The following is a 17,568-nucleotide window of genomic DNA, read 5'->3' as shown; positions in this document are numbered from 1 at the left end:
GCTCGAAGATCTGTACCAGTCTTCCTCGTCTACATGAGCCCAGATGGTCATCGACAATTTTATCTTTTTTTTTTAATATTTTTTTTGCAATGTGTCCTTAAAAGACTAAGAAAAGAACCTCCTCATCCTGAGAGGAGAGCTAATATAACCGTCTGTGTTTGAAACAGCGTGCTACAAATAAGCTACCTCTCTTTCTCTCTCTACCCCAGGCCTTATGGACTGTCCTAGTATAATTTTCGGCATGATTTGGAAAAACGAGTATAATTTTTGCTCTTTTTAGAAGTTTCACTGCCAGCATGGTCAGCGGATTTTTAATTTTTTTTTCACAAGAGAAAATTTTCAGAGTTATGACTTTTTGCTCTCTAAGATTGATTATTTTTAAGTTTGATCCGTGGTTCAGTCTATTTTCAAGTTTTTGAAATGTCTTAAAGAAAGAAGGTTACCGCAAAACTGAGTTTTTCTTCCGTCTGGAGAACTGGGCACACCGGAAATAAAGATTGCGTCTGTCACAGTTCCCACTTTCAAGGACAACAAAAGGGTGTCAAAGAGAAACGTGATTCCATAAACAATGTATAGTTTGCAGGGGCTTAGCCAGGATTTTTCAAAGGGGGGGGGGGGGTCACACTTTGTCAAACAAAGGGTACTCACCGCAGTTTTCACCACCTGAATGTTGTAGGTCGCTTGCTCAAAGGCATACAAATAGGGGTTCACAGGCACCTCAGTCAGTGATTTTCATGAAAAAAGAAGTGTCATCGTGCAAGATGAGTAATGTCATCTTTGAAATAAATGTGATAAATATTACGTGGAAATATTATTTTATTAAAAAAAAATTGGACGGTCAACACCTCTCTTTGGTATGCGAATTATGTATTCTGCAACTCCTACGCATTAAGGACACGATGACTTCCCTGTGAGTGGTGGTGATGGTCCATTCTCCCCTTGCTTGCTCGTGTAGCTCTAAAGATCGAAGGATTCGCCCAATCTTTCCTTCCCTTAGAGCCAGCCGCAATTTTATGGAGCATTTTTCTTTCATTTTTTCATTTTTTTGTTTGTTCAACAAGTGTGTAGCGAGAGATCATTCCTTGTATTCAGCCATTTTGTTTGACTATGTAACAATCGATGGGAAAGGGACTGGGCAGGAGGATCGAAGTACTCATTTGGTTGAAGAGAAAGAGAATATACCCTAAATAAGGTCCAAAGCTTTTTATTCAAAACTCTTTGGGTCTGAACACTTATCGAATACAGCAAATAATGGGTCTGGGGGAAAAGTTTAAACAAAACTGAAATCTTAAAGAGTCCAGTTGAAACTGTATTGCTTAAGTTTTACTGGTAGCCAGTACATGAAATCATCTTGTTAGACCCCTTTAAAAACGGTTTCGTAGAAATAATTTGTATCTAGAAGATCCCTTTGCACACTAACTAATATATTTTCGGAAAAAAATCGGGAAAGTAGTTAATTGTACAATGCATTTCTGACAAGTAACTTAAGAGCCTGTCCACGAGAGCACCGGGCAGTCGTGCTACATGCCATCTCACCGATTTCAATGAAACTCTGCCAGTTTAAAGGTTCTACCTCAAAACTCAAAAAGACAAACCGGTTTCTGTTTTGGTTTTTTCCGGGGGGAGATAGATCGTAACTCTCCAATTTCTTGATGGTGGAAAGTGGAAAAAACATTTTCCAGTCTTATTTTCTGGAAACATGACGCGGTTACAATGAATTTTATGGGGATATTGATATTTCCTATCAAATAAGGGGGGCAGAGTTTCCCGTCATCCGCGGTATGGAAAAGCCGAAGTTGTTACACACAGGAACTTGTACGTTAACAAGCACGCGACATGACTTTAAAATCTCCTCTCCTGTTGCAGTTTCCTTATTATTTGTACGATAATGATAATAGACGATCAAATTATAGGCTAATGAACGTTTTGTTCTGTAACAAGAGCCCTATTTCCTGATTTTAGCAAATCTCCAAAGTAATAAACGACAAGAGAAAGAAACGCTACGATTTTCTCTACGATTTTTCGCCCACATGCATCTCTCAAAACGTGAAATTTTCCATTCCTACAAAAAATCTCGAAAGTTTTTCACATTTTTCACTTTTCTTGATCAATCATCTTGTATAAAGAGCCAAAAAATGTGGTTTATTTGGTCAAGCGACCGCCTAAAGCAAGAATTGCGTGACAGGTGTAGTTGAGAGAAACTTGTCACAGTCGCAGATTTTAAAAGGCATCCAAGACAAAAATACGGTAGCGCCCAAATATTTTTTTAATGATTTTCAGAGATGAAATAATGGGTTATAAAGGGGAATCAAGATTAGTGTTGTAGCTTTCTGGCAAGGGGAGATATTTGACCTCAAAGTTGTCAAATATTTGGATGATCGCAGTGAGAGCTTCATACATTTTACCTATTTTGAAGCGATTTCCTTGGTGAAAACCAAGAAAAACCGGGGGAGTGGTCTATCTCCCGCCGGAAAAAACCAAAACAGAAACCGGTTTGTCTTTTTGAGTTTTGAGGAAGAACCTTTAAACTGGCAAAGTTTCATTGAAATCGGTGAGATGGCATGTAGCACGACTGCCCGGTGCTCTCGTGGACAGGCTCATTCAAATCTTCAGTTCTTTCAATGGGTATACATTCTGTGCCCACACACATGGCGTATCTATACAGCCGAATAAGCCAGGTTACAAAGTTTGTTTTGGGAGAAAGAAGATGGAAGCCTGTCGTAAAGAAATTTTGCGCAAGACCACGATGGTTTCTCGAACTCCACACGCACTCATATCGGTCCATTTGTAGACGTATTTACAGGATAAAATTTGCCTTTTTTAAATTCCCTTGGAACTTATTTCCTGCATGGGCAGAAGCCGCGAAATACATTAACAGAAACTGCAACAACAGGAGAATGTTATGTGAGGTCGGAGAAACACTTTTTGTCATAAGACGCCTAACCTTACGACCTTTGATTGAGGATATCTCAGACAAATCTCAGACAAATCTCAGACACTTTAACGAGTTACACTGGAGCAAAAACACCCTATTTGATACGCATTTGGACCTTACAAGGAAGTTGCGTTGATTTATCTATTTATATTTTCGAATTTGTCAGATGTTCTGGAAAAAAAATGAGGTCGGGGAAACATGCGCAGCATCTCGAGGTATTTTTATTTTTGAATTTAGTTCATTGTTCCATACATGTTATTGTAACGCTCCAGCCATTTTTAAATACTCCGTTCCCAAACAACAAACCACCACTGCCGCCATTTTGTCCGTCATTTCTGGCAATGAATCCAATTAATGAGTAGGAGTCAAAAATACCTTCTGACAATACAAATGCGCAACCAATGGCAAGTTGTTAGCAAGGAAAAGAAAAGGATTTAAAAAAAAAAAAAAACAAAGGAACAATGAGGATGGGACACAGTCCGTTGCTAAGGTCTCCGATAATTCCATTACTGTTGCCGCCAAAAATTCGATTGATTACAAATTCGTACTCTTCTTTTGTCACAGTTCATTCATGCCTTTTGTTCTGTGCGCATAACTTTCATCAATATTCTGTTACTCTTTCCTGCATAATTGCCTTTTGTTTATGTCCCTTGTATTAGTCTTTACCGCGGATTTTATTCATTCGGATCAACCGTTTAACTATTCGAACCGTCTAACTGTTTATACCTTCTCTGTCGATCGCTTTACGTCGCTTTACGTCGCTTTACATCGTCTTTAATTTGGCAGTTGACCCAGATCTCGTGCGACGTTTGTAAGTGTCTTTTGTTTTCCTTTATTTTTGTTTTCTCGTTTGTTAATTTCTTTACCTTGAATTGTGACAACTATAACTTGTAATCCATTTCTAGCAACCGGTTACGTATTTATTACTGAACTTCGTTTCGTTTAGCCATTTTGGAAGTGAAGTCCGACATGTAACGAGCATTTGTGGCTACAACACTGATGTACAACCCTATCAATTGGAGCTTTCTTAACAAAGACAAATACATGATGTAAAAAGCTAGAAAAAGCCGTTGGTCATCCAGCAGTGGTCAAGTTATTCTGTAGGGCCACCTCAAAAGCTATGAAGGCCAACCTCAAAGCTAGCCTGAAGCATTCGCCGGACCAAATCGTTCTCTATGTCGGCTCCAATAACCTTAAATATAAAGATGCTGAATCAATCATAGACAAATCGAAAATTCATCCGACGCCACCTCCGCTATATCGAGGCTTACTTCCACATGGGATGAATTCAATAGAGCAGTGAAAGATGCGAATAAACATCTAAAGAGCTACTGCCGTCAGAATGGATGGAAACTTATCCAGCATCTAAAGATAATAGAGAATGGCCTAATCAAGGGAGGACTGCATCTTAGTTATAAAGGTAATCAAAACATTTTCGACAACTTTAACGCGCTCTCCGCAGATTTCCTGCGTGCTCAGTGTATTAAATCCAACAGTGAATCCCGTATACTGAATGAAAGTGGTAGAGAGGTTCCAACATAGGTTTGGCAGGATGCAGGATGAGGCTTAGGAATACGAGATAGGTTAAAGGCGAGATGCGGGATGAAGATAGGAAGGCGAGACCGGGACATACTCCGATTCGAATGCGGGATAGGGGTTGGGACAGGTATAGGCGAGCTCATAAAAAGTATTTCTATGCTTTAGAAACGGGCTTAATTAATGCTTCCGTGTAAATTGAGGTTGACATGCCTAGATGATTCAGTAGTACGTCCATTTTTCTCTGTATTAGCTACAAATGTTTACACGAAACACCATGGTATATTCAGTTTTCTCGCCCTCGCAATTTTCTCTCACGAGTATGTCTGAGTGATCATTTGTTTCTGTACGATATTATCGGTTTTTTTGAGGATTTCTCTTAGCAATGGTTGTTGCTGTACTTTATGCCACTTGCTCATAGGGAGTTTTTGTAAGGTTTGGAGATTTGAAACTGTTGGATAGTATTGTCGGTCAGCGCAGGAAAGGGCTTGAACTTTATTACAAAAGATATATTTCTATTATCAAAATACGATGGAACTACAACTGATAGGATTTTCCTACGATAAGAAAAGAGCAAATGAAGTCATGTGGAAAGACAAGGAGTATAAGTACATCTCAAGCGCGTGAAATAAACAACAATAAAGAGCTCACCATTCTTCGCTTACGAAATGTCAGCTGAAAGGAATGTTGAAAAATTGTGTACGGTACGGGAACAGGCCCTCTAATCAGCATTATTTATAAATGAATTCATAATAATAATAATAATAATAATATTAATAGCAACAACAAAATTTATTTAGCGCCATTTCCATGTAGCCCAATGGCGCTTTACAATCAAAAAAGAAATAGAAAAGTAAATTTAACCTGCTTATGATGAACAAATATGTAAATACATGGTATCCAGTCGTTTCGTACTCATGGATCTTTCGTACCCAGACGATTCGTACGCAGGCTTAGACGTTTCGTACGTACTTTTGGTTAGTTCGTGCCCAACTCTCTGGTTGATTCGTACCCAACAAATCATGACAAAATGTTTAAAACAAACATAGAAACTCATTTCATTTATCCTAGTAATCGTTAAAAAGCTAATTTCTAAACACAAAGACATTGAAAAGCTATCTTTTAATTAATACTCTTGAAAAATCGTGAACTAGTTCACCCATCCTTATATATTGCCTACTACCACGCAGCGCCTACGACTAAACGTACTAATTCTACATAGGAAGTAGAACGTGTGGGAACAGGCCCTCTAATCAGCATTATTTATAACTGAAATAATAATAATACTAATAATAATAATAATGACAATAATAATAATTACAAAGTTTATGTAGCGCCATTTCCATTTAGCCCAATGGCGCTTTACAATAAGTAAAGAAATAGAAAACTAAATCTAACCTCCTTATGATGAACAAATATGTGAATACATGATTTAAGAATATCTCATGAAGCACTATTAAGAACATACGAACCTCTTGCGAGGGCCATATCTATTGCTCAGAAAAATAAAATAACATAAAATAATGCACAAAAAATGGTCTATTCAGGAAAACTCGCTAAGCACTGAGGTGGATAATTTCTAATTTTAAATACAGCTATTATCTATACCTTTTAGCAAGTTAAAAGTGGGGGCATATAAATCTCCAACGAAACAGAGTTACACTTAGTCTTTCGAGTCCCAATGAAGCCCAAAATCCTCGAAATTACAAGGTTTCAATGATACGAGAGGTCTGAGAACTAATTTTATATACTGGCTTGGCCTCTTGATCGAAATTTGCATTAAGATGTCGGGTTGAACCGCTGTTTTGTGGTAATGAGGTTAGCATCGTAGCAATCGTAATGTAGGCAGAATCTTTTTGTTAAGTCTCTTGGTTTTTTTACAAAAGAAAAGTTGAAGCTCTTAACTCGGAGAATGGGCTATTTTTGGTGAAAAAATCAGCATCTTTCCAAAGTGCCGGAGGGTTGTTCACGTCTCTGATCTTAGAAATCTTGTACTGCGCTGGTTTACTCTTGACTTGGGAAGCATTTTCAAGCTGGTGATGGGAAGGGTCGTAATGAAGCGGGAACGGCCTCACGAGGATGAAAACCTCGAAGAAAAAAGAATATCGAGTGAGTTCCCTCCAGTTTACAGTGTTTGTGGCCGAAGGTGAAGTCTGGGGAACATACGGACACTTGGTGAGCCAAACGAGGCGAGTCATCTAATATTTGATAGATCTTAAATTTATTCGTACAAACATTCTAATTCTTATGATAAAGCACAGGAGGTTATGTGTTGTTTCAACCTGCCCCCCTCCTACCTGGTACGACTCAGGTGCATTTGACTGTCGTCCGTGCCAAGGGAGTAAGGAATTAAAAAACCTTACCCTCCCAGGGTGGTTAATTTAAAGCGGAGGTGTCAAGTGTTTCTATAGGGAATACAAGTGTCTTATTTTTAAGGTCAAGGAGTTGAAAGGTATTGAGTTCGCTCTTGTGAAAGAATAAAACATTCTTAAAGATGGGCAAGGAGCATTTTGCCATGATCTTAATAGTTATCACTGGCTTTACAGAAGTTTAAAGACCACATTTAATAGCGGTAATACAAGTAGATTTGCTCTCACACTGCAGTGATGCACTCTGTATAAGAATCATCTGCATTGCTATGAAAGGTGACCATTTTGATGTAAGGCCATACACTTTACCTTCTTTTTTCGTCACCAATTAAACAAGTTTTAAAGTTTTTTAAAATAGTCAAATGAATTGCTTCTTAATGAGTAGAAAGTCATGTTCCCTGATCTTGCCTTCTACAAAACAAATAGGTCCACACTGCTTTCGTGTGTCTTGGACAACAATAATAATAATAATGATAACATTTCTAGAGCACCAAAATCATAAAAATATTCTAAAGCACCCAACAAAATATTCTATAAAATATTAAAAGAATTAAACGATAAAATATGAAAAAAAGATGAAAGATATTAAAATGTTAACACTATTAAAAATGTTAAAACAACTTAAAAATGGCTACACTGACTGTTTTGAATTTCAAGCAGCAGTTTTTTCCACAGAAGTGGCCTGGAACGGGCAAAGGTGCGATCACCAAAGGTCTTGAAATTAGTTCTTGGGATCTTAAGAAGGCCAAGAACGTAGGTGATGACCAGAAATGGAGTGTGGCTGCAGATATTCTTCTCAGTGAAGATGCGATAAGGCGGACGAAATGTGATCAAACTTTGGAATCCTAAATATTAATTAAGCAGCATCGTTAACCACCTTCTGGATACGATCTGTCTGGTACTTGGGATGCCAAAGAGAAGAGAGTTACAGTAGTCCAAATGTGAAGTCACAAATGCATGAATAAGAGTCTTCGTGGACTCAGGACTAAGGCATTGCCTAATTTGGCAAATTAGATGAAATTGTGAAAAGATGAAACTGCATGGTTACAGTTATTCTGCGCCATAGGTCTGCTTTGAAGGTATGCTGAATGGATGTCGATGGTTGCATCAGCGTGCTAAAGTTGACTGGTTTTCAAAGAAGTTGTTTGATAGCCTGTTTAACAATTAGACATTGCGTTCTGAGTTTTCTAAGTAATTAAACCTTTTTAGCCATGTGGTCACATGGTTTGAAATGGGTAAACAAGAATCAAAAACGACTGCTGAAGTATGTGCTTCAGATGACATCTTATAGATGAAACTGCCTCTTCTATTGCTGAAACTTTCATTGTCAAAGGTAAATAAGCGCTTTAAAGACTGGGGTATAAGAAATCGGCAACAAAGGAAATATAGTTTGTAATTAAGATTACAAACACCTCAAGCTGGAAAGACAAACTTTTGAGTGAATGATCTTTCAAGGTCGCATCATGCAATATTCCATAGACAACAAATGCTCTGCGAACATAGAGTCATAGTATCCCTGGATAGCCAACCTCAAATTTTACTTGAATCCATGTCTGGAATTTTTATCTCCAAGATAAATTTATGGCATTTTCTCTCTTTTTCTTCGCCCTTTTGGAAGACTTAAACAAGCTTTTTTGCTAAGCCTTTCAGCATTTTCTGTTGTGGCCAGAACCACAGCTAGTTAATACCACCTTGAATTTGGCACTTTGATCTTGAAAATTCCGGTGGAATTATTCAATTATTGATTTCAAGGCTGAGGCATGTGTGTCGTTGATGGCGTCTCTGTGATTGGTTAAGGTATTAAGCTACTTCCGGTCTGAGGGGGGCAACAGTGTGGACTTATCTTTGTTGTTGGATTAACTTTAGCAGAGCTCTTAGCTGGATAAATATTTGATAAATTTAGTGGATTTATCAGGCAAAAAATATGCACATAATATCACATTGCAGCTAGTAAGCTGAATTGCAGAAAATTTAAAGTAATTTTGGAAAAAATTTAACATTATGCATGGTCCTTAAAAACTATTATACATGGTAAAATTTGCAAAATCTATGTTTATTAGTATCAAATTTACTAATTAAGACGTAGTTTATGTAAAACTGATATTTACTCATTGAAAATCGTTTATGACTAGTTAAAACTAGGAACTGTCTTTTCCATACACAGATGGTATTAAAGAACATTAATTTTGTATCTGTCAATTCTTGTGAACAGTCTTTGGAAGGTTTGAGTTTTCCATGTTCTGTACTTTGGTTGGAGCTTGAGTGGTAGCTTTAACCTTGGCATTTAAAGCAGACACATGAAGGCTCTCCCAAAGGGGAATATAAAGAATAAAAAGGATCACTAGGCAAAGATATGTATGAACTTGTAACTGTGGAAGAAGGGATTGCCACTTTCAGATGAGTTTATGGTATTAACTAAATGTCTTCATGATCTACCATTTGCTCCTTAATAGCCTCAAGTCTCCAAGTAGGAAGATTGGGTGGGTGCATTTATTTCTCATCTGCATGTTTGGCCTGAATTAGAATTGCTTTCCTTGCTGGTTAACTTGAACCTTCTTTTCCTTTGTGTCTTTCCAGTCTCCTAGAGTAACCATGCAGTAGTTTATTTCCTCTCCTAGAAGACTATTCTGAGTAAACTTGCAATTAATGATTATAAAAGCTAATTATAATGGTTATTAGGAAAGTACAGACTAAATTACGAATAAAATTATTTAGAATTACAACACGCTTTAAAATCTACAAGTGTACAAACTAGTGAAAATTGAAATGAGTGAGTGAAAATATTGTGGTCTTTGATGATATCTTTGGCAGCTAACAGTTCCATGATAAAAATGTAACAATGTAGAAACCACAGCAAAGGGAATCACTTTCACATCAGGACATTTATGTTTTAGGCACTGAACCCAAACCAGATAATTGATGCATTCATTTCAGTTCTGTGTAACTTGACATCACGAGGGTGGGGTGCAACAATTCCACAAAAACCTGGGGAAAGCAGTTATCCCTTTATCGGTCAACGTTCTTGTTGCCAGTCAAACCAGTTCTAGTCAAGGGGACAAAATCTGAGTTTCTTTGCTGGATCTCCAGCTTGGATAGAGTGGTGTAAGATGGCCATCAAGTTCTTTTTCATGGTGTAAACAGCTACATTTATCTCACTATCACACTATCTCATGGATTTGAGGTTGACAGAACGTTATGTGTAATGGTTAGACCATAGTATCTCTGAATCTTCTTTATTTGTTTGTCTGAGGTGGCCACGCCCTCCAACTGGCTTTTTCATGTGAAAAACACTTGCCTCAAGGAAATTGTAGGGCATTAGATATACAGGACGAGCAGAAAGCAAAATAGTATTGATTGAATCACTGAAGTAATTTATAGTAGAGCAAACATTGCCAAACAATAAATCAACAACTATGTACCTACTGTCTTGTGCACATAGTCAAACAGAAACTGTACAATAAAATTGAAACATTTTTCAGAGAACTGTTCAGAACAGTTGAAGTTGAACACATGTTAAATAATAGAGATAGTTGAGGAAAACGGGCTTAGATATACTAGCTTATATCCTTTTCTTTTAAAATCCCTTTCTTCATCTGAGCTTTATGATCAATAGTCTGATAACGCCAGGTTGAATCTAGACTCACAGATTGGTCGATCAATGTCAGATTCAAAGAAAGATGACCTTATTGATGTATCGGGTGTTGTATAATCATAGTAATAATGATAATAATAGTAATAATAATAATAATAATAATCTTTATTTCTTAAGATAAAATCTCATATCCTAAGTTACAATATAAACTAAAAAAAAAACTATTTACATATCATATCTAAAAATTATTCTGTTACTAAAAACGTTCTTAAACCTGTCAGTGTAGATTCTAGGGACAGAGACTGACGTATTTCTAAGATTGTACCTCATGTTCTTTTCCTAAGTTAAAAACTGGAAGAACGGGCATTCGGGGTCATTCGATCTTTTTTTGTGAGTGTCTTGTCCGCCTTCTCTAGCAAATCCCTGATATTTACATTCTTGGACATAAACTTTCTTTTCATACACTGGTCTAAAAAATTCTATATTACAGAAAGGTCGGAATCTGAGGCACCATAAACCGGCAGAGCGTAGGAAAAATTTGGTAAAACTATTGCGTTAAAAAGGTGATGATAATTGTTATTTGTACTAATTGACCAAAAGCACCTATTAAAGTTGCTAATGCATATGTAAATTACATTATAAGTTTAATATTTGTTAATTCAGGAACAAATCTGAGGTGTTTGAAAGCTAAAAGGAATAACTCATTGAAAATGTCTTAACTTTACTCTTAAGGAAACTTAAGCATGCTACAGTTCTTATTTGGTCTGGTAAATTGTTCCAGAGTGAGGGAGCAATGACTGACAAAGTGCAATTTTCATAGGAGTCAAGATTATCCTCAGAGACCTAACAATTCCTTGTTGGTAGGGTGGAGTGGAGTGTCCAAGGCATGTTATTAATTAAGGAGTCTGCATCAACAACTTTATTCACAGGGGGTGTTTCTCTAGTTTGCCTTTCTTTTCTTTCTATAATGGTTTAGGACTTTTTACTGGTCATCTCAGAGGACAATCACTACCTCAAGAGAAAAGTCTCGGCAAGTTAGTTGTCAGGTTGATTGTAGCTTGCTAGAGATGTATCTTATGAGCTCCCCTTCAAGACATGTGCCTCACGTAAAACTATACATAGATATATATATATATATAGGAAGTCTGTGATCTGATTTTTCTGCTGTACAGTGCTTGATACGTAGAAGTAGAGCGCAATATGTATGAGATAGGGGAAAAAACAGAGACTACTTTCATCCCTACAAGCCTGTTTCGTGATTACTCACTCATCAGGGGATTTTATTGTGAAGAATATTCATAACCATCATTTATATAATTTACAAACTTGCATAAAGGCATGGCGGGAAATTTCAATGCTTTGTTCAATTGTTAATATACACAGTAATTGTTTGTTTCTGTGGTGGCATGAAGACACGTGTTCATTACGTTTATTGAGTGATGATAATTCAGGTTGGTGGATGATAAGTAATTTTTCTTTGAGGCAGAGGTTGCATCTTTTGCTTGCGTTGTTGTAGGGTGATCTTGATGAAAGGATGTGCCATAAAATAAAGTGGTCAATGTTATTTTCTTTAAGGGTCCAGGTATGTTTGCTGAGTTCGGTAGAGTTTCTGTTTTGTGTGTTGGAATGATGTGGTGTGGTTTCTGTATCTAGTCTTGAAGTCGTTTTCTGTAAGTCTGATGTACGTTTCAGTGGTGCTGTTGTCCTTACGTGTGACGGTGGCTCGGTAGATTAGTGATGACTGGAGGCAGTTTCAGTTGAGTGGGCATGTGTTCTTCTGTTGGCAGCTCCAAGTTTTGGCGTCTTTTGTGTTGGTGTTATTTGCGGTGTCATTGAAGGGTTTGGATGAATTTAAAATGCGTTTGTTGTTGTTGTCGATGGTCTGCTTAGTGTTATTCATGCAGCTGTAGCAGGTTTTGATTGTGTTACGATTAAAGATTCTTTTAAGTTTGTGGTCTTTCGGGAAGTGCTTGTCTACTAGGGCAAAGAATTTGTGTCCAATATTGGTGCTGACAATTTTGCTGAATGGGGGGTTGTACCAGAGTATGTTGTTCCGTTGACTGTCTTTTCGTTTGTTAGTTATGGGTGGTTCATAATGTAGAGTGGACTGGTATCCGCTTTTGTCGAGTGCTTTTTGATATGGAGCCGCTCCTCCATATCAAAAAGCACTTGATGAATGCTTTTTGATATGGAGGGGCGGCTCCATATCAATAAGCACTCGAAGAATGCGGATACTGGTACACTCTACATTACGAACCACCCACAACTAACAACCAAAAAGCAGACAACGGAACAACATACTCTGGTACAACCCCCCATTCAGCAAAATTGTCAGCACCAATATTGGACACAAATTCTTTGCCCTAGTAGACAAGCATTTCTCGAAAGACCACAAACTCAGAAGAATCTTTAATCGTAACAGAATCAAAATCAGTTACAGCGGCATGAATAACACTTAACAGATCATGGACAACCACAACAAATGCGTTTAAATTCATCCAAACACATCAATGACACCATAGATAACACCAACACAAAAGACAGCAAAACTTGCAGCTGCCGACAGAAGATCACATGTCCACTTAACGGAAACTGCTTCCAGTCATCACCAATCTACCAAGCCACTGTCGCACGTGAGGACAACACCACCGCTGAGACATACATCAGACTTACAGAAAACGACTTCAAGACTAGATACAGAAACCACACCGCGTCGTTCTAACACACAAAAAACAGAAACTCTACCGAACTCAGCAAACATATCTGGACCCTTCAAGAAAATAACATTGACCACTTTATTTCATGGCGCATCCTTTCATGAAGATCACCCTACAACAGCGCAAACAAAAGATGCAACCTCTGCTTCAAAGAAATATTACTTATCTTCCACCAACCTGAATTGTCATCACTCAAGAAACGTAATGAAGTTGTCTACTGTGTAACAATTGAACAGAGAATTGAAATTTACCATGACGCCTATTTGCAGATTTGAATAAAAGGCGTGGATATGCATATTTTATATATATTCCTTGTGGTTTAAATTTACTTTGGCATTTATGGGAATAACAGAAATTCAGGGGATGAAAAGATGGCAAAAAAAGGAGATTATACACTAACATCTGGTCCTCATAACACATTTTAGAGGTGATCTAAATAGTTAAGGCAAAGTATGCCTCCTTAAAGGAAATGTTTGAATTTATTTATGTTTATTATATGAGGGCTCAAGGCTGTTCATAGCATTATGCAACTGTGTGACATTGCATACTAGCAGCTGTTTCTTAAAATAGGAGAAACCTTGTCCCTGCAGGGCTGGGGAGATGTGTTGAACTTCTTAGTGTTTGTCAGCATGAGAGTGGCAAACTTTTGTGCATGGTGCTACTCATGTATGTGATCCATGTACAATTATATCATTACCCATTACAAATAAGAAAGTAAAAAATTGATAAAAGCTAAAATTACGGTAGAAAAAAATCAAAATACAGTCTGGAATATCTATACAAAGACAAGTCTAACCCCTTGGTATGACTTTATCTTCATTGCAAACATGTAAATATCAAGATATCAAGACCAATAAAAAGAATTATTTGGTCGAATAAAAATAGTTCAAAGTATCGATTTAAAACCTATTTACATAGCTCTGACAGTGTTTTTCTCTAGGCATAGGTGTCTAATTTTCATTAAATTTGTTTATCATTACTACAACTGTATCATTCTATTAAATCTCCAAGGGGCATATGCATTACTGACAATGCATGGCGCTCAGCATCTAGTTCTCTTTGCTCACTTTTACAAAGTTTTTTCACTTGTTTACTTTGATTTACTGACCTTCATAGATTGCTGTCTAAATGGCATATGAAGCAAATTTTTGTTTCCTTTTTCTGGCTGGTAGTTGTATTTTGGGTCTGAAATTATTGGTCTCAATTCCTGGTGACTCAGTGACCATTTTTTACGCATAAAATGTAATACTTTATACACTGTTGTACATTACAAATTTAAAATACAAAATATTTAGAACACTGAGGAATAGTTCAAATGAAGAGCCAGGAGGCTAAATAGCCGCTAAGTTTGGATTGGGATTTTGTGATTGGGTAATATGTATTGGTCAGCATACGGGGTAAAATGCTCAGAAAAGCAGGCTTTGTTTTTGATTAAAACTTTTCCATTTCTGCTTGGGTGGGCGCTGGCACTTCTGGTTTCAGAGTGGGACTTTCAGTGATGACTTCGATGTTCCCTTATCGAGATTCCCTATTGTTTTGTCAAGGTCATTTTTTATTTTCTTTGCAAATGCTTGTTCTCCAGAGTTATTGTACACTCAAGGTTTACATAATTTTTTTGGGAGCATATCTGGTGTTGTATCCATGAATACTGCTTGCATATTGAAAATGATTTTGGAGTAGATCAACTTAAGCAGGCCTTTCTGCCGTAGATACAAAAACTTTGAAGTGATCGATCAATAATTGCCAAGAAGATTCACATGTAAAATGCATCTTCTGCTCTTCTTTGTCAACCAGTGTTTAGTTGGCAGTGTGGCTGTCACTTGGGATTGAGATTGACAGAGTATTCCATGATTAATCACAACTATTCTCCTGAGGGAAGTGGTAAGTGAGTTAGCACAAGTCTTGCATCTCCAGCGTCTGAACAAGTCATGTAAAATATCATCTTTCTTTTTTTGTATTGTGAACCACTAATTACCTGGAGAGTAGCTGAGTTGATAAAGGATTATGTTAAGCGGGAAGACATGTATTGAAAGGAAAAAAGGCAATTTGCAAATCCTGAAAGGTTTCTCTCAAAAACTAACGGAACTACCTATAAAGGTCTTTTATAAGTGAATAGTAATTGAAATAAAATATTCTGATGGATGTGGTCTTTTGGCTGGGTTGACTGAATTTGTGAGGAAACTGAATCCGTGATTTACCACATTGGTTTACATCAGTAGCATTCTTATGAACCTTCAGTAAAGTTTCCCCTAAAAGAAGCTTGGAAAATTTGACTTCAGATGATTTGAGGTCATTGAAGCTATGTTTCTATGCATCATGACTGCCTAACTGCTGGAAAATTGCCACCTCCCATGAGGGGTGTATTCAGTGCCTAAGAAGCATCCTTTGGCACATGCAGATTTATTGAATTTTGGACCAAAAACCATAATTGGAATTTGAAGTTTTTCCGATAGGAGCTGTCAAAGAAGTGCACATTGCTTGCACAAAATGCTTTCAAGTTGGAGTCCACTGTTTTATAAATAGTTACAAATGTAAAAACGATGATAAAAATGCCTTTGTTCATTCATTAATCTTCTCTAAGTTTGGACCATAAAACTGGTGACAATTCTTTTATTAAATTTTCCCTACATTGTGATTTTGAAGATAACTCTTCCTTGCCCATTTTTTGATGTATGGAGACCATGACTATGCACGATTGTATTAGTATATTAATAGAATCACCCTCATAAAATTGTGAAGATCCTCATCACTATTCAAAGCTGATGGAATGCTTGCCAATCAAGCGAAGTATTTTCAACTATAAGGGGTTATTTGAAATGTGCAGTAGTATGTCATCATATAATAATGTACTTTTGTTCTATGCCAGTTTTTGTTCAACTGTGAACAGTTTGTTCTGACTGGTTTCCAAAATTGGACTTTACTTAAGTTTGCACTGGGCTTTGCAATTGACAGGAGAATCTTGATTAAAGTAATAAGATATACAGAGCATCACAATGCTTGTGTGATCAGACTGTTGTTAGGATACTATGATATTTGCACAATAACCAACGAGCAATTTCTCAAGTGTCTGTGAGTGCATGGAAAAACATTTTCTGCTTTCCCCAAAGTTCATTAACATAGTGAGAAACTTAAAAGTTTTACCTTTGCTTTTGCTTATTCAGTTTGCACAAGTGTTTCACCTGAGGAGATCTGTGGACTCTATACTTGTTGTGTAGCACTTGCTATACTTGTTGTGTAGCACTGACAAAACAAAAGTTAATTATAAAAGTGAAATAAGGTTGCGTTTGATCAAAAGGATATTCTTTATCGATCATCAAATCATTTTAGATTCTGTTAAAAAATAAATCAGTTAGGGAAAAAGTTATTCTAAAGATATAATAAAGTAAGAATAAGAATTAAAGAAAAATTATCAGTAACTACTACATTACAAGAGTATTTAAAAAAAAGGCTTGAGAATTGAGGTTCCCAATTTCAAGCGGTTTGAGCTTGTTAAAGTAGGAAACACTCAAGTTAACCTCTGATCCAGTGCTCTGATCAGTGTGTATGTATCGGAATGTAAACAGTTTCATTTCAAATCACTCATGATGATTTGATTGTATGCAGAGCATGTCAAGTTATAGGAATTAGCCATGACAAAGATGAAAATTCATCTGAAAACCGAAAATGCTTAACCAGCTATGGTTCATTATCATGTTATGGAAACATCTGTCATGGGTTCAAATCCCGTACGGGCCTGAATTTTTTTCAGGTCCTACTTACAACTACTAGTTTCAGTAGTGTTCTTAGCTGCGAGGATCTTCTAATTTCATCTTTCCACCGCAGTGCAAATATGTGAATTTTCATATATCTAAATCTTCATCTGTCAATAATTTGAAGGTCTTTCAAAAGACACTCACAAATGTCAAGTCTAGCAACAACCCAAATATTTTATTCACATTATAACATTGTTTATTCGACAATAGAAAATCAAAGTCAATAGAAGTTAGCTATAAAAGTTTTGAAACAAAACAAACAGAGTTTTATTAGATACTATTAGTGCATGCCTGTTCAGCCATCCTTCTGTTACAGAGATAACTGTCAATAGCTTTAGAGCAATCCACAGCAATTCCTGTTGTGTGAACATCAATGGAAGAATTTGAATATAATCGGTTCGATCTCTTTTATTTAACTGGATCTAAGGTAAGTTTTTCCCCTGCCCTAATTACATTTGGTCCATCTAATTCCTGTGGTAAAAAGAAAAGCGGCACAATATGTATGGCAAAATTCTTATTGAAGGTCGACTTTAACGGCAGTGAAGGAGGGTATCCTCTGAAGTTTCCTCCTCTGTTGGCGCACAGTAAGGTGATGAAGTTCTCATCATTAAATTTCATTTAAGGATACTGGAATGTGAGCAGCATCTTGCAGCACTGAACAAACAGA

Source organism: Pocillopora verrucosa, chromosome 2 (genome assembly GCF_036669915.1).
Source record: "Pocillopora verrucosa isolate sample1 chromosome 2, ASM3666991v2, whole genome shotgun sequence".
Classification (NCBI taxonomy): domain Eukaryota; kingdom Metazoa; phylum Cnidaria; class Anthozoa; order Scleractinia; family Pocilloporidae; genus Pocillopora; species Pocillopora verrucosa.
This window is presented reverse-complemented; position numbering follows the sequence as displayed.